This window comes from Oncorhynchus nerka, linkage group LG10 (genome assembly GCF_034236695.1).
Source record: "Oncorhynchus nerka isolate Pitt River linkage group LG10, Oner_Uvic_2.0, whole genome shotgun sequence".
Classification (NCBI taxonomy): Eukaryota; Metazoa; Chordata; class Actinopteri; order Salmoniformes; family Salmonidae; genus Oncorhynchus; species Oncorhynchus nerka.
In genome coordinates this window covers 24,850,773-24,875,063 of record NC_088405.1, presented here as the reverse complement: position 1 = coordinate 24,875,063, position 24,291 = coordinate 24,850,773, and the positions used below count along the sequence as shown (strand labels likewise).

General features: G+C 42.3%; 1 protein-coding gene across 1 annotated transcript in view; it reads left to right on the top strand.

Moving 5' to 3' along the window:
- Positions 1 to 634: 634 nt before the first annotated feature.
- The window catches only part of LOC115135048 (muscarinic acetylcholine receptor M3-like), a 115,843-nt gene continuing 92,186 nt past the window's right edge, over positions 635 to 24,291 (top strand). Inside the window, exon 1 of the mRNA XM_029669268.2 lies at positions 635 to 867. The gene's annotated coding sequence lies outside the window, so the exon portion shown is untranslated. The remainder of the gene's footprint in view (positions 868 to 24,291) is intronic.

Genomic DNA, 24,291 nt, shown 5'->3' with positions numbered 1-24,291 from the left:
ATGGCTATACATTAATTTTGTCTGATTGTCAAAGGAATATAGAAGTTCTGAATTTAAATATGGCGGTGGGGCTGGGCAACAGTCTACGCTGGATAAATAAGTAGGGCGAGAGAGCCCATTCCCCAAGTCTCTGACAGTATTTATAATTGGTTTACACATTCCACTGCGGATTAACATTCACTTCTTGTTTGTGTTTTAATCAATCATTTAAAACATTTGGTTTGGCTTCCTGTCTTGCACATGCTCGTGTCAAACCACACAATCATATCTACTGTAAATAGATCGTTTTATTTCAACGGATTCATGTACTAAACACTAAATTATTAGAAACAAGGTTGTGAGTGCCTTGGACACTGCAGCTTTGTTATTATGTTCACAAAAAAAATACATTTGAAAATATGAATAGGATGGTAATTACAGGATAGTAATTCAACGCACAATACGTGTCATTCCTCGCATAATTTAATCACTGTATCAAATGTTTCATCCACTAGAAATCCTTGCATTCCACACAGAGCTCCTGGAATGATCAATGAATTCTCGATAAAACAACGGTTGTGCCACCTGCTGGCACGTCATTGTCCTCCTGGCCAATCACACTAATGTACCCGGAGAGACACTTCCCGTGCGCTCCTGGAGATTCCACAGCCTTCCGTAATTAGTGCCCGGTCCTTGGCGGGTACGCTGACCCGCGAACAGACTACAGTTAAGCAAGGCGCGAGCGGCAAGGCTGGGCACACTGTCGGAGGGCTTCAACGACTTTGTTTGGACTGACCTATGAAACTGTGGCGAACTGTGGACTGCGTCCTTATGCCAAATATATCGTCCTCGGCTTTATCCGTCAATTAATACCGTTGTTTGAAAGAGGTAAGTACACATGTGTGAGTAATATTACAACGTGTGTTTTGTAAAAATATTTTATTTAATTAGGTTATATACTTTTTTTCTTGGTCACGGTTTCTTGAATTTCTTTCTAGTAACGTTATATGCATAACGTTAGTTGTACGTAGTTTCACCATTATGTTGCTGATTAATGTTGCAGTGTACCATTGTCATATTCTCTGAAATTACAGAAAATGTGATAATTATAATATTTGGAAATTGTTTAGTTGTGTAATTTGCTGTTACACACCTTTTCTATAGTGTCTACATTCGAATATCGCTCTTTTCTAAGTTCGAGGAAGCAAGTGCTAGCGCATATAGCTATAGCTTTTATTTTAATGTGCTGACGTTTACACCCCAGCATCCTCTACTGCAAACTGGCCCCTGAAAATAAATGAAAAAATGTTGCTGCCTCGCTTCATCATTTAATTTCCTTGTATTCGTTCATGATAGTTATGTGCATTGTTAGAGAAATGGAATTGAATTGTGCCCTTACATGGCATGTGGCAGCTTTCATGTATTGTGGTTACTGTTTATTTACAATGTCCAAAAATGGAAAGGCAAAGGAATGTTCCTTTTTTACTTGAGGGTACTTTGACGTAGTGTCAGATAATGTCAAGCTTTATAGCATTGGTAACAAACTATGTAATCTACAGCCACCGCAGTGGTATAACTATCTTATTCAAGCTTTATATAGGTTGTTTAAATATATTTTTACATTATTCCAAGCCAGATGTTTCACTCATATGTTTAGAGGCTTAAATCATATCTGCTTGCCATTATTTGGGAATTGTTGCATGATATACAAACTGTCAGCTATACCTGGAATGTGTTTGAGAAAATATGTATTTACATGCAGAGACTGAGCCAGTTGACTGAATATTAGAGGTACAGGTTTTGTGGTTTGGTATTTGTTACAGTTGCTATACTGTAGGTAAAGTGGCTTTGGCCAATAGATGGAAGGTGCCATGGGAATGTTGCGACAGCCTGAGATGATCATTGTTGACTAGATACAGATTCTACCCCAGATAATGTGATATAACCAAAGATTTTTGGTGTCCATTACTGGCCGTTACAGGAAAGCCCAACATTTTTTGTTCTCGATTTGGCCAAAGTGGTATCTTATAAATGTCCATGTCCAGTTGCAGGTGGTTCGTTTGAATTTAGTCACCCACCTATCTCCATCAATAAGATATAAGATTTAAGATATAAGATTTGAAATAGGCAAGATGGTGGCGTATACATTGTTGGATTACTTCATGGAGCATTTTCAAAAATTCAAATGACCGCCTGCAACTGGACACAGACATATATTTACAAGGTAGTTCTTTTGGGGTGGCAGGTAGCCTAGTGGTTAGAGTGTTGGGCCAGTAACCGAAAGATTGCTGGATTGAATCCCCGAGCTGACAAGGTAAAAATCTGTTGTTCTGCCACTGAACAAGGCAGTTAACCCACTGTTCCCCTGTAGGCCGTCATTGTAAATGAGAATTTGTTCTAAACTGACCTGCCTAGTTAAATAAAGGTTAAATAAATAAGAAAGTATCACAAAATATCTATAGCGGCGGTTTGTATGGGGCTTTCCTGTAACGTCCAGTAATAGACACCAACAATCTTTGGTTATACACTCTAAAAAGAAAAGGTTCCTGGAGTATCCTTTAGGGGTTCTTCAAATTGAAACTGTTGGGGAATCCCTATAGTTCTTCAAAGAACCCTTTAAAAGGGTTGTTCAAAGAACCTTTTGTAATGGATCCTCGAAGAACCTTTTGGGGTTAATTATGGACATACCGTGTTCATAATGTAAAGGCCTATGCGATATTAATTGAAGAGCTAAGGGAGGAGGATGGTAAATGTGATCTACATAACATACCAATACCAATTCACATACCTTTGTATGCCTCCTTGTCTGTATACCTGCAGAGAGACACAAAGGTGAGCAGTTCAATCATCCAATACAGCTAGCCTTCAACATATTCTTATAGCCTACATATTCTTACCTCTATGTTAATTGATTGAATTGTGTCCATTCTATGTTTTAGAAAGTTTTGCATAAATATGAAAAGATAGATGCTATCATCATAAAACAATGTCAATTTAGATCTTACAAGGGACTAACAAACCTTACCTTAAATTGAGGAGATCTTTACATTTTTCAGTTAAGTGCCTTCACCTGCTGTCCTTTCAAATTCAAATCGAAATATTTCAGTTGGGCAGTTAGGTTCCTGCAAGAACCCCCACCAACTAAGGAATTTCCTCGATAAACCCCACCTCCTATGGGGTTCTTGGAAGAACCTTTTGGGTGCCATTTTCAGTGCCAAGAACCCTAAGGTTTTTCAAAGAAATTTGAGGATTTTAGAAGAACCCTTGTTGAACCCCTCATTTTTAGTGTATCACATTATCTGGTTTACAATGTGTAGCTAATTTCCGACATGTTTTCATGGTGTGGTACTGAAGGATATACTGTACAACGGGTGGGTTTAATCCTGGATGCTGATTGGTTAAAACCATGTTCCAGCCAGTGTCTATTCCAGAAGACAGCACCGGCTAAGGCAATGAGGTTGAAATGATTACTTACTGTTCCATCTCATTGCGTAATCCACGGTCTCATCATCCCAACCAGGCAATTTATAAACTTGATCTCCACTGTAAGAAAGCATATAGACATTCTCTTCTTTCTTTTGGTTTTCAACAGCAGAGATTTGTATAAACCTCGCTATCTGTCTCTCCAACATTTGCAACATTGTTTCAATATTGAAATCTCCAGCTGGCCCATAGTAATAAACATGTCGGGAGTTGGGATGAGACAGACAGGCAACTTCTTTCAGCCAGTTGAAATCATGAATCAGCTTCATTTTTATGTATATAGACAAGGAAATGTCAATAGAAATACAGGTCAAACAAAACAAAATGCAGATAGTTTGCTGTTTTTCCAGCAAACTGGGAGGGGGGGGGCTAGTGGTGGCTATTCAGCAGCCTGATGGTCTGGGGGTAGAAGCTATTGGCCAGTCTGAAAGCTTTTGCTATGATGCTTCTATGCTGCCTTTGTCTGAGTGATGGAAGTGGGGAGAACAGGGCGTGGCTCGGGTGGCTGAGGTCCTTGATCTTCTTGGCCGTCCTGCGACACCTGGTGTTTAGGCAGGCAGTGTGCACCCAATGGTGCGTCCGGCTGAGCGTACCACCCTCTGTAGAGCCTTGCGGTCAGCAACCAGGTTGTGTAGAACACTATGAGGGCCCTCGGGGACAAGCAGGATAATGCCCTCGAAGCCCGTGTTTGGAGGATATATTGGCATGTTTTGGTCATTATCACTTAAATAATACACCCTTTGATGGCCTTAGTGGGGCTGGGTAGCCAATTGTTGCTCAGACAAAACTGCATTGCTGTTCTTGCTGTAATGGTGAACTTTTCAGTGCATTATAGTGAAAATATTTCAGTCCTTGACCTACTTCATTGTAACCATACAGGTTCATTGTACTGTATATTGGCACAATTGTTGCATTTATTTGTGTTTTCCTGAGGAAATATGAGGGAGTGTGAAGGTCTCAAACTACTTTCCTTCACAATTGCATTTTTGTTACAACTCCTAAACCACACAGGCGTATCTTGAGGAAAGGTCTCATTCATGTTCCAATTATTTTATGGTACATTGCAGTAGGAAGCTCTGTCTACTTTTAGAGCAGCAGTTATGGGCTTACTGCAGTCAGATGGCCAGACGCATCATCTATTTCACTCATTGAGCTTAATTAGTCTTCATCTTTATGTTAAATCCACTGTAATCCACTTTCCCAGGACTTCAGGACAGAGTGGCTATATTTAGACAGGCCACCACTCATTCCATGCCACTGCTTTTGTTTGTGACATCTCTTTTCAGATAGAAAATCTAAGGGCAATCTTGCTTTGTTGGAAAACTCCTCAGCTATTGGGGATATTGCTTTTGAGCACTTTGATACAATTTCCAGGTAAGGGCAAAAGCATTCTGGGAAATTTAGATTTAATGGTTCAATGGGAATAGAACTCTGCAAAGCGGCGGTTAGGTTGAAATACCTGTGAAGTATTGGAGAAGGTGTTGAAAGTCTCTGCAGATCATTCCTTTATTGTAAACACATGTATCAAGTATGAAGGTAAGATCCAGATGCAGACAACGTCGAATTAACCTCTTTGGGGCCACCTGGCCAACATCCAGGGAAATTGCAGAGCGCGAAATTCAAAATACAAAATACGTAATATTAAACATTAATGAAAATACGAGTGTTATACATCACTTAAAACCTCAACTTCTTGTTCATCCAGCCGCTTTGTCAGATTTCAAAAAGGCTTTACGGCGAAAGCATACCATGCGATTATCTGAGGACAGCACCCCGCATACAAAAGCATTAAAAACATTTTCCAAACAAGCAGAGGCGACACGAAAGTCAGAAAAAGCGATAAAATAAATAATTTACCTTTGAAGATCTTCCTCTGTTTGCAATCCAAAGGGTCCCAGCTACATCACAAATGGTAGTTTTGTTCGATAAGGTCCTTCTTTATATCCCCAAAAGGTCAGTTTAGTTGGCGCGCTTGACTTAGTAATCCACCGGTTTCCCTCATTCAAAATGCATACAAATGAATCCCGAAAGTTACCAATAAACTTTGTACAAACAAGTCAAACAACATTTCTAATCAACCTGAGGTAGACTAATATGTAAATAAAATATGAAATTTAAGACGGAGAATAGTATGTTCATTACTGGAAATAAATAACGAAGTGCGCACCCTCACCGACGCGCGCCACAATACTACAGCCAAAATGGGAGACACCTAGAAAAACTACAAATTCTAGCTAACTTTTCAAAAAAACAAGCCTGAAACTCTATCTAAAGTCTGTTGACATGTACTGGAAGTCCTAGGAACTGCAATCTGGGAGGTATTCCTTTGATATTCCCATAGACAGCCATTATAATGAGTGGTGACCTAAAAAAGAAAATCCCGGATTGATTCTCCTCGGATTTTCGCCTGCTATATCAGTTCTGTTATACTCACAGAAATTCTTTTAACAGTTTTGGAAACTTGTGTTTTCTATCCAATACTACCAACTATATGCATATCCTAGCTTCTGGGCCTGAGCAACAGGCAGTTTACTTTGGGCACCTCAGTCATCCAAACTTCTGAATACTGCCCCCTACCCCGAAGAAGTTAACAATGGTTTAATAATCCAACAGGGGCAGGCAATAGACAGGTCAAGTCAGGCAGAGGTCAGTAAACCAGAGGAGGGGCAATGGTACCGGACGGCAGGCAGGCTCAGTGTCAGGGTAGACAGAATGGCCAGGCAGGCGGGCTCAGAGTCAGGACATGCAAGGGTCAAAACAAGGAGGGTGAGAAAAAGAGAGACTGGGAAAAGCAGGAGCTCAGACACAAAAACACTAGTCGACATGACAAACAAGATAAACTGGCAACAGACAAACTGAGAACACATGTATAAATACACAGGGGATAATGGGGAAGATGGGCGACACCTGGAGGGGGGAGACAATCACAATGACAGGTGAAACAGATCAGGGTGTGACAGTACCCCCCTCCCCTCCTCAAGGGGCGCCACCTGGTGTCCTACCTGGGCGCATACCTGGTTGACCGGGGTGCTGGCGGTGGAAGTCGGCGATGAGGGCTGGGTCCAGGATGTCTCTAGCAGGGATCCAGCACCTCTCCTCCGGGCCATAACCTTCCCCAGTCAACCAGGTACTGGAACCCCCTGCCCCGACTCCACCCGGAGGTGCAGGTTTCGGGTGGAGAGCCATACACTCTGCGTGGAGCAGGGGTCCGGTGGCAATCCGCTTGTCGCCTATACCTGGAAGTGGTCTTCAGAGTGGCCCGGGCTCTCTTCCAGGTACGGCGATAGTGGTGGATGAACATCTGGGCAGAGGGATTGCTGACTTCCTCCTCTTGCTCGGGGGAGAGCGGACGCTGATATCCCAAGGAACACTCGAATGGCGAGAGACCCGTGACAGAGCAAGGAAGGGTGTTGCTGACGCCAGGCAGTAGGGTTGGCGGAGACTAGGCAGTAAAGAGTCGTCTCTAAGTCCTGGTTAGCTCGCTCCGACTGGCCATTGGACTGGGGGTGGAATCCGGAGGACATGCTGGCCGACAACCCATTGAGCAAGCAGAACGCCTACCAGAACCGGGACGAGAACCGGAAGACCTCCTTGGCCGAGGGTACTTTGGGGAGAGGAATGAAGTGGCGGCTTTGAAAAACAGGTCGACCACAGTCAGGATGGCAGTGTTGCCCTCAGACGGGTGGAGACCCGTGACGATATCCAGGGATATATGGGACCAGGGATGTTGAGGGACAGGCAGTGGTTGGAGAAGACCAGCCGGAGTTTGCCGAGGAGTCTTGTTCTGTGCGCAGACAATGCAGGCGGCGACAAATGCGAGAACATCCCGAACCATAGTGGGACACCAAAACAAACGTTTGTCGCACGAAGGCCAGGGTCCGACGAGAGCCCGGTTGACAGGCAAGCCTGGAGGAATGGGCCCACTCCAGGATCACGGAGCGGACAGCATCAGGCACAAACATCCGGTTATCGCCCCCCCCCAGGGTTCGGCTGGGATCGCTGCACCTCTCGGACCTGTTTCCCTATATCCCAGCTGAGTGCCGTCGCCAGGCACGAGGTGGGAAGCATAGTCTCGGGCTCTGGGGTGGTAACCGTGGGGTTATAGCGGCGAGACAGGGCATCCGGCTTGACGTTCTTGGACCCTGGCTGGTAGGAGAGGGAAAGCTGAACCAGGTAAAAAGCAGGGCCCATCTCTCTTGCCTGGAGTTGAGGCGCTTGGCGGTGCGGAGATACTCCAGGTTTTTGTGGTCGGTCCACACAATGAACGGATGTTCCACCCCTTCCTAGCTGGGGCCTCCATATCCTCCAACACCATCTTCACCGCGAGATGCTCCCAATTCCCCACATCGTAGTTCCTCTCAGTGGCGTTGAGGTGGTGGGAATAGAAGGCGCAGGGATGCAGCTTAAGATCCAGGGCAGAACGTTGGGACAGAACACCCACCATTCCAACATTTCCGAAGCATCGGCCTCCACCACGACCTGAGGGGAAGGGTCAGGATGAACCAGGATAGGAGCAGTGGTGAAGCGGTGTTTAAGGTCAGCGGCAGAGGACCACGTGAATGGAACCTTGGTATAGTAGAGGTGAGTGCAGACAGGGGAAGGCAAGGGTCCTGTAACCCCGGATAAAGTGCGATATAAGTTGACTAACCACAGGAAGCATTGCAGCTGCTACCTGGATGTAGGCTGAGGCCAATCCACCACCGCTCTCACCTTCTCGGGATCCATCTGGACACTTCCAGCAGAGATGGTGTAGCCCAGAAAGGGAATGGTAGAACGAAGGAACTGGCACTTTTCCGGCTGGAGAACCTGTCGGACGTGGAGCACTTGTTCTTGGTGGGAGCGGGAGAAGACAAGAATGTCAATGTAGATGAAGACGAACCGGTTCAGCATGTCACAGAAAATATCATTCACCAGAGCTTGGAACATGGCAGGGGTGTCGGTGAGGCCAAAGGGTGTTGATCAGATATTCGTAGTGGCCGCTTGCCGTGTTGAAGGCAGTCTTCCACTTGTCCCCCTCTAGTATCCGCACCAGGTGGTAGGTGTTTCGTAGAAAACAGTGGCCCCCGGGAGCGGCCCGAAGACCGAGGAAATGTGTGGTAGAAGATAACAGTTCTTCACAGTAATGTGATTGAGTCCCCGGTAGTCAATGCATGGCGCAGGGTCTTGTCCTTTTTCTCCACGAAGAAGAAACTTGCACCAGCGGGAGAGGAAGCGGAGCGGATAAATCCTGTTTCTAGGGATTCCGCAATGTAGGTCTTCATAGCCTTGGTCTCTGGTCCTAACAGAGAGTACAGACATCCCCGGGGCGGCGTGGTGCTAGGGAGAAGGTCAATCCTGCAGTCATAGGGGCGGTGCGGCGGAAGGGAAGTGGCCCGGGACTTGCTGAACACCTCCCGGAGGTCCTGGTACTCTGCGGGACTGGCGGAGAGGTTCGGAGCAACTTCCGGACACCCAGGAAGACGTCCCGGGGCAGGTTGCGCCGACTTCAGACAATGGGCGTGGCAGAATGGGTGTGGACCATGATAGCACCCGTAGACCAGTTGAGGAGGGGATTGTGTTGCTGGAGCCAGGAGAATCCCAAGACCACGAGAATCTGGGGGGACTTGATGAGCAGGAATTGAATGGTCTCACTGTGATTCCCTGACACACGCAGGTTGATGGGAGTGGTGATATGGGTGACCCGACCTATAGAGCGTCCAACCAGCACTCTAACATTCATGGGAATGGAGAGGGGCTGAGTGGGGATGTTCAGCTCGGAAGCCAGTGTGGCGTCCAAAAAGCTCTCATCGCCCCCAGAGTCAATGAGGACCCAGAGAGATGTTGACTGGTTTCCCCACAACAGAATGACATGAAAAGGGGTGCGAGTAAGGGAAGCAGAAAAGTTCTCCATATGGCCCACCAGAGTTCTCACTCCTACCGGTGAGCCTGGTCTTTTACCGGGCAAGAGGACACAAAATGACCAAAAGTTCCGCAATACAGACAGCTCCTTGTGTTGATCCTGCGTTGCTGTTCCGCTGGCGAGAGCCCAGGAAACCTTGGGTGCTCTCAGCAACGGGACCATTGGGGACTTCCGGGATGACTCGGGGGCGAGGTGGAATCCCTGGACGCAAAATCGAATTTTCTCTTCATCCGTCGTTCCCACAATCGGCCATCGATGCAGATGGTCAGAGTGATGAGGGAGTCGAGATCAGTGGGTAACTCCCGAGCAGCAAGCTCGTCCTTAACCTCCTCCGAGACGCCGTGCAGACTCACGCACATGGCCGGCTGTTGCTCCCATATAGGAGGGCTGAAGCTCGAAAATTAGGACACACTAAGCTAAAAACGCCTAACAGGTGCTCGGCTCTCCATTAAAGCGTTCCGGGGGAGGTAAATGGGGTTCCCAGGAATGTGGAGTGGCCGGTGGAGCGGCGCTGCTAACCGCAGAGTTACTGAGTGGCGGTGGGGGTACCACTGTGGCAGGCTGCCCCCCAGACAGCAGCATGTCCAACGCCCGGTCATGGCGCTCAGCCCATGTTTGGACCCCCTCCATAAGACATTGAAGCAATTCCTTGTGCCAACCAATGGATGCTCCTTGGGAGGAGATGACATTGCGCAGCTGGCCCAGGTCTGCTGGGTCAGTCATGGCCAGTTCGTACTATCAGGTATGAAGGTAAGACCCAGATGCAGACAACGTCGAATTAACAATGGTTTAATAATCTAAGAGGGGCAGGCAATAGACAGATCAAGGCAGGCAGGGGATCAGTAAACCAGAGGTGGGGCAATGGTACCGGACGACAGGTAGGCTCAGGGTAGGTAGAGGTCAATAATCCAGAGGTGGGGCAAAGGTACAGGTCAACATGCAGGCTCAGGGGAAGGCAGAGTGTTCAGGCAGGCGAGCTCAGAGTCAGGACAGACAAGGGTCAAAACCAGGACGAGAAAAAGAGAGACTGGGAAAAGCAGGAGCTGAGACACAAAAATGCTGGTTGACTTTACAAACAAGACGAACTGGCAACAGACCAACAGAGAACACAGGTATAAATACAAAGGGGATAATGGGGAAGATGGGCGACACCTGGAGGGGGGTGGATACAATCACAATGACAGGTGAAACAGATCAGGGTGTGACAACATGGTTGGTGGTTCATCAACGTAGTAGCAAAATGCTCAAGGATCCACCCATGCAATCGATATGAAAGATCCGGCAGATAGCATAGTATTGTGGCAGGTATCCTAGCAGTTATAGTGTTGGGCCTTTAAGCCTTTAACCGAATGGTCGCTAGTTTGAATCCCAGAGCTGACATGGTGAAACAGCTTTTGATGTTCCCTGAACAAGACATTTAACCCAAATCGTGCCATGGTTGCCGTTGATAATGGCTGACCCTGGCTGTGACCCCACTCTCGGGAGTTGGAATATGCAAAAAATAAATGTAAAATATAATCACCCACCTAAATATTATTCCATGAAAGTCTATAAAAATATCATCTGTTGGCATAGTGGATGAAATCAGTATTAACTGACTGACTAGCAAATATCCCTGTTTTTAAAAAACTGGTCTATGGTATATTGCCTGTTGTAAAACAATGATCAATCTGGTGTACAGTATACCCATTTCTTTACAGAGTCTCAGTAGTGTACTTAGACCCCGAGGGCATGATTGTAGCGAGGCCTTGTGAGGTGACTGGCTGCTGTCTGTGCTGTCTCTGCTCATGCTCTCACAAGGTCTGCTTAGCTTCACAGAAACTGGGAAAATAGACATTGCATCCAGTAGCATGTTGTTCCCCTCCCATATCCCAAACACATTTCAAAATACACAGCCTAGCTACGTCTGCAGCCGATGTATGGGCTGCATTTAAAAAGAGCAATGATTACAATGGAGTCATTAACAACTTCAGACATTAACAACTTCATCATTAACAACTTCAGACAATGAAAGGCCTCCTATAGTCAGGGGCATTCAGTGTAGGCTATAGTTGATTGGACTATTGATTAGTTAATTAAATTGTTTTAGTAGTTGCAAAGTGCTCATAATTCATTGACCTTTACCTCCAGGATGTGACTTGGTGTGAAGTGTACCCTGGGCTTATAGATAAGTGTTTTTATGAGAGCTGTTAAAGGAGCTTATTTTTTGTATTGGCATATTGTACTGTATCTACAGTTGGCTACTTAGAGATCCCTGACCAAAGTCAGATAATGAAAAGTGTTCAATGGGCAGATTTTTGGTCAAATGGGAAAATGCATTATGGTAAGAGAGTGGACATCATCAATCAGGACATTTTATAGCCAATGTTTTCCTTCAGTTGAAATCCCCACATTTCTTTGAGAACAGCACATCCAAAACAGCACATTGGATGTGCTGTTTTAACTGTAATGGAGACACTCCACTGTGCTAGTATTCATATTTCTATATTTATCAAATGTAAGTGTTGAGGACTGGTCCCTTCAGGCAGCTCTTCTGTGCTGATGCCTTTCTCTTTCTCTGATAGTGCGAGTCGAGGGAATGTTGATTCATGGTTAATATACTGTATGGAGCCCTTTTTTGTGCCTGCTCTGTCTCTTCTATGTACATAAATCAATAAGGCCTAGCTGTCCATCATTTTGTGAGGAAGAGAGCAAGAGAGGTGTAGAAGGAAAGAGATAGAAAGGGAGAGAGGGAAAGAGAGAGGGAGTAAAAATAAGTGAGAGAGGGGGAGGGATAAACAGACAGACCTGCTGTACCCTGGCCTTATATGACAGCCTGTTAATCCAAGGCAGCCTCCACTCCAGTCAAGGCGATTCTAGGGCCAGGCAGCTCCACTCCAGGCATGGCGAGTCCAGGGCCAGGCAGCTGTGTGTGGAGGGACAGGGTACAGTGAGAGAATGGAAATTAAAGGGATAGAGTTAGTGGAACAGACAGAGAAGGAGCGCGAGGTGGTGAGAGCTGCAGAGGGACAAAGCAAAAACACTGACAAACTCTCAATTACAGTGATTTGCTACTGTGTTTTCATCAAACAAGCAGCTGACTGTATTAGATGGTTTGTTTATTATTCCGAGCTAATGTACTGGCTCACAATACTGATATGATAAAATATTACTTTCCAAATGAAACTTCAATAGGTTGTTTCTTTTACTTCTTTGTGGCATACTAGTCAGTCATATTGTTTTGGCTTTTTTTACTCCAAACAGTTGTTGCATACAATTCTTTTCTCTGGGTATATTTCCAAGTAGGAATAGCAAAGTTTATTTTCTGAACGTCTCTTCAATATTTCCTTTGTGAGATGTACTGTAGCGTAAGCAACTAATTTGATCAAAATGTGCGGAAGATAAAACGGTGAAAAACCATGTTGTGTGTCAAACCATGGGTTTCCCATTTGGGTTGTCTTTTCTCCTTGATTAAATAAACACCCAGTGTTAATCAGGCTGCCCACACACCCTCGTGTCTCACACAATAGAACCATCTAGAACACACATCTACTGCTTTGTGAGTCATCAGCTTAGAGGGAGTCAAGCTACAAAGGAAACCAGTGACAAATGGAATTCTAAGATAATGAGCTTTAAATTTATTGAATTGTTCCCCACAATGAAATCGGGGCAGGGACTGTGGGTCTGTCTCCGTCTGTTCGTTCGTACGTTAGTCACACGCGATATCTCAGACAATACTGGCCCGATTTTCACAAAACTTGGGTGAATGATGTGTCTTTCCATAGAGATCCGGCATTTTACACTGATTACACTGATTGGTCAAATGGTGGTGCTATAACAAGAGATGAAAATCAAACTTTGAAAGGTCATGCTCCTTACCCCATTTGACCTAAAGTCATGGCATTCGGTACATAGGTCCCTCTTCTCACAAGGAACAAATTTGCCTCAGGGACCCAGAAGGTCCGCCATGATGGATTTACCGCCATTTTGAATTTTGTGAAAACACTTCTGGCACTGAATGACTATGTGGCATTTATGGACAAAGGTCTCAGCGAAATATTTTCCAGACTAGTACCTAAAACAACATGGCCACTATTGACCAATAAATATTCACATGGGTGTGGTCTGGCACATAAATAAATATAAATTAGTCAAGGATATTGGTATTGCAACACAATTTGGTACACATGTTGCAAACACTGTCAAGACTGTCAAGAACATTCATATTGACCAAACAGTGGCACTATAACGGGCACATGTTTATATCTTTTGATCTGTTTGACTGAGTGTGAAACTTGGCACACATGCTGAGGGATGTGAGTCTAGCTAACCCACGCGATATCTCAGAGATAACTGGCACAAATTTGACGAAACTTGGGTGAATGATGCATCTGGCCATAGAAATCCGTCATTTACAAAATGACATTGATTGGCCCAAAGGGTCGCTGTATTATTCGTAGGGGACAACATGTTTACTGTTGTCTTGTATGTTATTTTGAGTAACGTTTAAAAAAAATGAAAATGAACTGTATCTTATAATTCAGAGTTTTCAGTTTATTAGATATTGAATTATTCCACAAGACTACATTAAATGTAAAATCATTAGGTTTTTGTCAAACGAATCCAGGAGAATCTGTAGCAGAGTTTCTTTCAATTAAGCTGTGGCATATTCAATTTGAAACATGTCTCCTGCTTGTTTTCCTTGTTGCCTAGCTGTGTTTGTTTCTCTTCACCTCTCTGGTTCTTTGATGACACAACTCATCAACCACATCTTCAGCATGTCAAACATCATTTCAGACTGCTAGAATGCATACCTGAATTACATTTTCTTCACAAGTTTTCGCATTCAATTTTTAAAAAATTGTCTAGTGAGGTGAAGTGTTTTGTTGATAGACACTGATTCATTTATGCACCTTCTGCACCAGACATGTCCTAATATCTGTCTTGTCATGTTTTTTTGTGGAGGAAGAAAGTAAATGTCCAGAGAAGGAAAGATGCACAATATTGGATTAGTCCACAGAGCATTTGATCATTACTAGGGTTGCAAAGGGAGGGTATATTACTGGAAACTTTCTAAGGTTACCAGTAAACTACCAGAATTTGGGTATCTTTCCGGGATTTTAAGCAATTTATCTCAAGACATCTAGTGCCACTTTTGCGTATTTCAGATTATCACAGGTGTATGTAATTATCTCTGGCCTTCTCTCTGGCCTTGTCACATGCAAAACACATAAAATAGACAAAAAATAGAATGAAAAGGCTGTAAAACATTATCCTAAATATAAACCATTCAACTAAGTGAATACCATTGGTGTTTAATATGCGGTTTTAACCATGAAATATATTTAATTTTAATTTTATACACTTTTATTTATTTTAATATAGCTGTATGTATTTGTTGTTAAACTGGTGGCAGTTGTGAACAAATCAGTAGTTGGATGAGTTGCAGAGGTAACTGAAAATAATGCTTGTTAAATAGATGCTTTTTTCATTAATTAGACTGTTTTCTCTTGAACCGTATTGTCTGTCTATTAGAAACTCATGGATAATATGAATACAGATATAAAAACATGAATACTATGTATGAATCAAACATTTTATACAAGTTATTTAAGTATAAATAAGCAAAATTACGATAGATGGCCGTATATTTTCTGTTAATTACCCAAATTACTGAAGATTCCAGTAACTTTGGTAAATTACCAGTAGCTTTGCAACCCTAATCATTACTATTCCTCTCAAAGGCTGCACAGTTTGTCTTGTCAAAGCCTCCATCGTACCTACCAGTAAGAGATAAGAGATATAGACAGTCTGTAATATGCTCTCACTCCTTATGTCATGACGTCAGTGATATTCAGTTCGGAAAGTTGTAGTTCTAGAAAGATGCGTGAGTTTTCAACTTGGAATTTTGATTTGGATGACTGTTCAAAACGATTTTCCCAGTCAGAGCGAATTTTTTTATTTTTTGAATTCCCATTTGTTTTGAACACTGCAGTTTGTATTGTTCTCCCGTTCTGTTCTCTCTGGGAGCACAAACCAACACCTGTTTAGAAACGTCACCGTGGCTATGAGTGGCTATACATGCATGTCTATCAGTGCTACCAGGAGAGAGAGAGAGAGCCCTCTGGCCAACTCCTGGGAAGCACATTAAACAGGGAGAACTGTACCAACTAGCCTGGGGGCTTGGAGGATACGTTCACTTTTCACAAAGAAACAGCCATAATGGGAGCATTGCACATGAACATATGGAACTAGTTTCCTTCTCGTCATTGTAGCTAGCTATAAAGAAACCACTGGGGTTAAATGTTCTATTGTTAGATAGACAACCTACTATGTAAAGACGGAATGTATGTATCCAGGATATATGATGACACATTGTACAGCAGACGGCCACCTATGATTTCTATGACATTTTACAGCTACAAATCAATAGAACAGGATTAGGAGAATGCAAATGTATTATCCACTTGTATTGGGAGACAAACAGTGGAGCTCAGTCTCTGTGTACATTCCCACGGTTGCCCCTGGTTATTCCAATACAAGCCGGTCGATGAGTGGCCAATGATAAATCAATTGGCTTTCCCTGAATTACTGCAAGATTAGATGTTCTTTTTACAACCCCCATCAGATGTTACAAATGCAAAATTATCCTGATTTGGGAGAATCTATTGGTATCAGTCTGTCTTGTGCATAGGGTTGCAAAGCAGTTATTTTGATAATTAACAGAAAATCTAAGGCAATTTATCATCATTTTGGTAACTCATACTTGAATAACTTAATACAAAAAAAAAATATATATATATAGTATTCATTTTTAAATCTGTGTCCATATTTTCCATGAGTTTCTAGTAGATAGATCATATGGTTCAAGAGAAAATAGCCTAATTAATGAAAAAAGCATCTGCAACTTGTCCAACTATTGACTGTTTTACAACTGCCACCACATTGATGCCAAAACATTGACAACAAATACATAGACATGGTCAAATAAATACAACTGTATAAAATACATATAAAATATATTTCATGCTGAAACCCTCATATTAAACACCAATGGTATTCACTAAATTGATGGTTTATATTTAGGATAATGTTTTACAACTTTGTCATTCTATTTTTTATTAGAACATCATTATTGAATTATTTCTTATATTTTACATGTGATAAGGTCAGAGAGCGGGCCAGGGATAATTACAGACACCTGTGATAATCTGAAAAACCCAAAAGGGCCACGAGATGTCCTGAGATAGATTACATAAAAACCTTGAAAGATACAAAAATTCTGGTATTTACTGGTACATTTTGAAAGTTTCCAGTAATACACCCTTCCTTTGCAACCCTCCTTGTGCACAATCACATTTCCTTTTCATTATTCTTTCACCTCTTGACTGCCAGATCATAAAAACATTTAACACACCTAGGGAATTGTCAGCGCTCCACAAGTGATAGTTATCTGGAGCTCATGGTCATTCCTGGAATGTCGACATTTGACGTGACATGAAAGTGCTCTGATGGAAGTGTGAAGATATTGATTTTGACGTAAACTTTCCATATGGCTAATCTGTTTTAGTTCACAGTATTATCTCTGTCATAGAAAATGGCCTCAAGGCAAAAAGCGTAACATCTTATTCCATAAACAGTGTAATTTAGTGAAACAAATTGTTATTTTCCTTTTAGTGTAACTATATCAAATTGTGAATTTGGGAAATATTGCGATCCTACGATGCTGAAGGAAATTCTGAGCAAAAATTCTGAGCAATAATTAGGATCTGAAGTTGCTGAAGTGGAATCTTTGGATTGGACACAGTCCCTGAACAAGAAGGAATTAAATGGTTTGGCAAGGCTCCAGCCAATGTATTTATGGCAGACATTCACTGGCAGACAGAAGTAAATAGTTTATTGCTTTGATGCTCTCTTGTTTTTAAAAGTAATCATAATCTGAGCTCACTGCATTTCTTTATACAACATGGACACACACTGAATGGAGTAAGTGCAAATTACTATCATTCAGCCAAAACATAGAGCATACACATAAATACCACATTTAATTTGAAGCAACTTTCACCACCCTACATAAAAGCTGACAGTATTAGAATCTACAAAAATATCATTGCTTAATTTCTTGTGTCATAAAGGTAACATAGAAACACAGTTTTGAATATGAACTGTAGCTGACCTACAGTAGTTTGCCATGTAGATCAAGTTAATTGTAAAGAGCTTGTTTACAGCAAGCTTATACTTCAGAGTTTTTGTCAAAAGAACCCAGAAGAATCCGTTGCGGTTTCCCTCGCTTAGTCATTGCTTAGCTTTGTTTGTTTCTCTTCACATCCCCGGTTCTTTGATGACACACCTCATCAACCACATCTTCAGCATGTCAAACATAATTTCAGGCACTGCTAGAATGCATGCCTAAATTACATTTCCTTCAGAAGTTTTCAACTTCAGATGTTGTTTTAGGGTGAAGTGTTTTGTTGATCGACACTAATTAATTTATGCACCTTCTGCACCACACATTCTCATTTCTTGTTCATGTTTTTTTGTGGATGAAGAAAATAAATGTCCCCGGGAGGAAAGATGCACGATATTGGAATTGTCCGTACGACGGCTGCACAGTTTGTCTTGCCAGAGCCTCCACAGTCTATACCATTCAGGGATAGGAGTTATAGACACTGTGATGGTTACTCCTTGTGTCCCTATGTCACCAACCTACATAACAGCTGGCAGTATTAGAATCTACAAAAATATAATTGCTTAATTTCTTATGTCCAATGTTGTTTATAGGATTAGTTTGTCTTCCAAGAACTAGCTCTTGATAATTTGGCCCAGATCTGCATTGCCCTACTGCTCCTCACAGGCTTCATCTTTAGTGCTTCAATGTCTGCCTTCCAGGATGCAATCATCTGGCCTATGTAAGTACTTACAGTACATCAGTCAATCCCTTAACTGCTGCAAAGTGTCAGGGGAGTCGGACGTCTTTGTGACCCTGTTGCTGCTCCTCTGACGTTTATTATTTACTTATAAAGATATCATGATATTATGTGATGTAATTAATAAATAACGAAAGCCTATTTAGAGCTTGAGGGAGCAGCTACGAGTCTGAGTCATTTCCCTGTCTTCTCCGTAAAGACTCATTGAGCCCAGGCAGGTCTGTTTCTAATAACCGAGAACTCCAGCCTTACATCATAATCAGGAGATATCTGGCTTTATTTACATAGTTCCTAATCAAGTGTTGGGACCACCTTTTTTTGGGTGTGTTTCATGGCTTTAGTATTGTTAATGTGAAAAATAAAAGGCCCAGATGCATGTGGTTAGGGTTCAGTCAGGTGTTTAATTGTCTGCTCGCCTCGGATGGAAAATCCTTAACTATTAAATGGTACACTTAATCAGTGCCAAGAAGACAGAACTTACAGTTGGCTTTCAAGAGCCAGCCATTAACCAAATTCCTCGATTAACCCTCGCCTTCACACCTATTGTGTTTGGTCATTTAGCAGATGAAGCCAATCCATTTCCCCGTGTCAAAAAAACATGTAATGAAAAGAGAAATCTTTCACAATGCCCAACACTTGGCAGTGTGTTTCTGGTAGCATTCTGAGTAGTGCATAACCAAAATACTGTCCTCTGAAAAAGAAGTCACTTCAAAATGTTGTTTGTGTCTTGGTACACTGGCCAGGTAGCCGGAATGGGCCTTCTTTTTTGTTTCCTTTGATTAATATACAGTGGCAAGAAAAATTATGTAAACCTTTGGAATTACCTAGATTTCTGCATAAATTGGTCACAACAATAGACAAACGTAGTGTGCTTAAACTAATAACACACACATTATTGTATTTTTCTTGTCTATATTGAATACATACATTAAACATTCACAGTGTAGGTTGGAAAAAGTATGTGAACCCCTAGGCTAATGACTTCTCCAAAAGCTAATTGGAGTCAGGAGTCAGCTAACCTGGAGTCCAATCAATGAGACAAAATTTGAGATGTTGGTTAGAGCTGCCTTGCCCTATAAAAAACACTCACAAAATGTTAGTTTGCTATTCACAAGAATCATTGCCTGATGTGAACCATGCCTCTGTAACGCTTCTCGTTGGTGGAAGGAGAGGAGGACCAAAATGCAGCGTCGTAAGTGTTCGTCATGTTTTTAATAGAACAAACTGAACACTACACAAATTAATAACGAAGAGAAAACGAAACAGTTCTGCCAGGTGAACAGACACTAAACTGAAATTAACCACCCACAAAACACAATGGAAAACAGGCTACCTAAATAGGGTTCTCAATCAGGGACAACGATTGACAGCTGCCTCTGATTGAGAACCATACCAGGCCAAACACAGAAATAGAAAATCATAGACAAACTAACATAGACAACCCACCCAACTCACGCCCTGACCATACTAAAACAAAAGACAAAACAATGGAACTAAGGTCAGAATGTGACAGCCTCGAACAAAATAGATCTCAGAAGTCCTAAGATTAAGAATTGTTGACTTCCATAAAGCTGGAAAGGGTTACAAAAGTATCTCTAAAAACCTTGATGTTCATCAGTCCACGGTAAAACAAATGGTCTATAAATGGAGAAAGTTCAGCACTGTTGATACTCTGCCTAGGAGTGGCCGTCCTGCAAAGATGACTGCAAGAGCACAGCGCAGAATGCTCAATGAGGTTAAGAAGAATCCTAGAGTGTCAGCTAGACTTATAGATATCTCTGGAACATGCTAACATCTCTGTTTGCAAGTCTACAACACGTTAAACACTAAGCAAGAATGGTGTTCATGGGAGGACACCACGGAAGAAGCCACTGCTGTCCAAAAAAAAGATTGCTGCACGTCTGTTTTCAAAAGTGCACCTGGATGTTCTACAGTGCTACTGGCAAAATATTCTGTGGACAGATTAAACTACAGTTAAGTTGTTTGGAAGGAACACAAAACAATATCTGAGGAGAAAAAAAGTTACAGCACACCAACATCAAAACCTCATCCCAACTGTAAAGTATTGTGGAGGGAGCATCATGGTTTAGAGCTACTTTGCTGCCTCAGGGCCCGTTTAGCTTGATATCATCGACAGAAAAAATGAAGTCCCAAGTTTATCAAGACATTTTGTGTAAGAATGTTAGGCAATCTTTCCGCGAATTGAAGCTCAACAGAAGTTGGGTGATGCAACAGGATAACGACCCTAAACACAGAAGTAAATCAACAACAGAATGGCTTCAACAGAAGAAACACCTTCTGGAGTGGCCCAGTCAGAGTCCTGACCTCAAGCCGATTGAGATGCTGTGGCAGGACCTCAAGAGATGAGTTCACACCAGACATCCCAAGAATATTGCTGATCTGAAACAGTTTTGAAAAGAGGAATGGTCCAAAATTCCTCCTGACTATTGTGCAGGTCTGATCCGCAACTACAGAAAACATTTGGTTGAGGTTATTGCTGCTAAAGGAGGGTCAACCAGTTATTTAATCCAAAGGTTCATATACTTTTCCCACCCTGCATTTTGAATGTTTACACGGTGTGTTCATTAAAGACATGAAAACGTATAATTGTTTGTGTGTTATTAGTTTAAGCAAACTGTGTTTTTATGTTGTTGTGACCTAGATGAAGATCAGAGTAAATTTTATGACCAATTTATGCAGAAATCCAGGTATTTCCAAAGGGTTCACATACTTTTTCTTGCCACTGCAGAACAAATATAAACATGGTTTGTATTGATTGCTTTTCTGAAAATAGCCAACTCGTTCATGTATGTTATTGGACCCTGTCATCGTGTTTAAGTGATGGTTAAGTCTTTGTGCTCACACTCAATGAGTCCATCAGTCAGTGGGTGTGACTTGCAAAACGTAAACATGACACAGGCCGTGTCTGAACAGCGGGCTCGGTTGATTGCTGCACCAAACACATCCATCATGAAGACATATGCAAATGATCCTAGCGTACTGGGTCTGACATCGGTACCCTTCCTTTAGCCTGTTCATAAGTCTTGTCAGAACACAAGCTGAATAAAACAAGCAAGCATACACTTCTTTAGACAGTTTTCTTCATCAGCATTAAATGTTATAAATTGTCCCCAAACATGATAATAAGCTTAATCATGAAAGGTTGATTTTCAGTTTACAACCATCATCATCATTATGGCTCTTAAAAAGCCAGAGAACTGTAGCGTAACCTTTCACAGTTCTATCAACTCAAGTGCTAAAGAGCCCTGGTCTAGGTCAATGTAACTTCAATGCAACAAAATGGAAAGTTAATTTAGAGTCGGTCCTGTGACGGCTTAGCAAACAACAGAGATCATATTCATGAGCAATGACCAAACTTAGATTTTTAAGCTCTTGGTAAACTTTAAGTTCCCATTTTTTTCTGCAAAGCAAAGTTTGTTCAATACATTTTGGTGGATTCATACAGTCAACACATTCAATATTTATTTTATTTTATGCACCCTATGGTTATACAAGTAAACGCTTCTTTACACTTTTCCTGCATGCATAGCTGGGGGCTTTTCTAATTTTCGGACTGATGTTATGTCTGGCATGGATGGGACAAAATTAATTTTCCTCCATCACAGGCTCTCTGTTTGCTTACATTGGGCATAATGAACCATTAATTCACTGCTGTCGCCTGCAGACCGCAGTCATTTTGAGAAGAATTAGCTCTTGGAGAGACAGGGCAGATAAAGAAAAACTAAAGAGTCAAGGCATATAAGAGTTTCCATATACCCTGTGCCACAAGACACTGGTCATTTTAGTTAAGATGGGCATTTGTCTTAATGTGGGAGACATACAGTGGGGCAAAAAAGTATTTAGTCAGCCACCAATTGTGCAAGTTCTCCAACTTAAAAATATGAGAGTGGCCTGTAATTTTCATCATAGGTACACTTCAACTATGACAGACAAAATGAGAAAAAAAAATCCTGAAAATCACATTGTAGGATTTTTAATTAATTAATTTGCAAATTATGGTGGAAAATAAGTATTTGGTCACCTACAAACATGCAAGATTTCTGGCTCTCACAGACCTTTAACTTCTTCTTTAAGAGGCTCCTTTGTCCTCCACTCGTTACCTGTATTAATGGCACCTGTTTGAACTTGTTATCAGTATAAAATACACCTGTCCACAACCTCAAACAGTCACACTCCAAACTCCACTATGGCCAAGACCAAAGAGCTGTCAAAGGACACCAGAAACAAAATTGTAGACCTGCACCAGGCTGGGAAGACTGAATCTGCAATAGGTAAGCAGCTTGGTTTGAAGAAATCAACTGTGGGAGCAATTATTAGGAAATGGAAGACATACAAGACCACTGATAATCTCCCTCGATCTGGGGCTCCACGCAAGATCTCACCCCGTGGGGTCAAAATGATCTCAAGAACGGTGAGCAAAAATCCCAGAACCACACGGGGGGACCTAGTGAATGACCTGGAGAGAGCTGGGACCAAAGTAACAAAGCCTACCATGAGTAACACACTACGCCGCCAGGGACTCAAATCCTGCAGTGCTAGATGTGTCCCCCTGCTTAAGCCAGTACATGTCCAGGCCCATCTGAAGTTTGCTAGAGAGCATTTGGATGATCCAGAAGAAGATAGGGAGAATGTCATATGGTCAGATGAAACCAAAATAGAACTTTTTGGTAAAAACTCAACTCGTCGTTTTTGCAGGACAAAGAATGCTGAGTTGCATCCAAAGAACACCATACCTACTGTGAAGCATGGGGGTGGAAACATCATGCTTTGGGGCTGTTTTTCTGCAAAGGGACCAGGACGACTGATCCGTGTAAAGGAAAGAATGAATGGGGCCATGTATCATGAGATTTTGAGTGAAAACCTCCTTCCATCAGCAAGGGCATTGAAGATGAAACGTGGCTGGGTCTTTCAGCATGACAATGATCCCAAACACACCGCCCGGGCAACGAAGGAGTGGCTTCGGAAGAAGCATTTCAAGGTCCTGGACTGGCCTAGCCAGTCTCCAGATCTCAACCCCATAGAAAATCTTTGGAGGGAGTTGAAAGTCCGTGTTGCCCAGCAACAGCCCCAAAACATCACTGCTCTAGAGGAGATCTGCATGGAGGAATGGGCCAAAATACCAGCAACAGTGTGTGAAAACCTTGTGAAGACTTACAGAAAACATTTGACCTCTGTCATTGCCAACAAAGGGTATATAACAAAGTATTGAGATAAACTTTTGTTATTGACCAAATACTTATTTTCCACCATAATTTGCAAATAAATTCATTAAAAATCCTACAATGTGATTCTGTGTTTTTTTTCTCATTTTGTCTGTCATAGTTGAAGTGTACCTATGATGAAAATTACAGGCCTCTCTCATCTTTTTAATTGGGAGAACTTGCACAATTGGTGGCTGACTAAATACTTTTTTGCCCCACTGCATATTCATTTATGCCTGTTTATTCACAGTGTAGTATACTTGCCAGTGATTGTAAGGGGGGCATTATTTGCAGACCCTAACCAGTAGGTCATACACCTTAGTAGTGATTGCCATATTTGGTCTCTTTCTCACTATGTTATACTTTGTTGGTTATACAAGTGGATGAAAGTGAGGGGGCCCATTCCAACCAGCTTGAAAGAGCTTGCCCCTGACCAGAACAACACAATATTAGAGCTAGTCTTAAAGCCCTCTCTCCCTGTAGGGCCCAGTCTGTCTCTGTTCCCTCTGTGAATTCTCTTTATTAAGTCCTCATCACTGCTGACTCTCCCATCTCCAGTGGACAGGGTTCAGCTGTTCTTTCCCTCTCTGTCGACCCATTGAAAACAGCCTGCTTAATTAGTATTAGAAGGGCCTCAACTATCTGTCACATCTGATAGTCAATGCTGTTGGTTTAAGGTGTTAGTTTAAGGATCTGTGAGTATCTATATACTTGCGTGTCACTGAATGTGACATTGAAAAAAATAAGACTTCCAAAGGGTTTTAGTTAGGAGTGTTGTAAAGGAAACATTCTTATCTTTCTC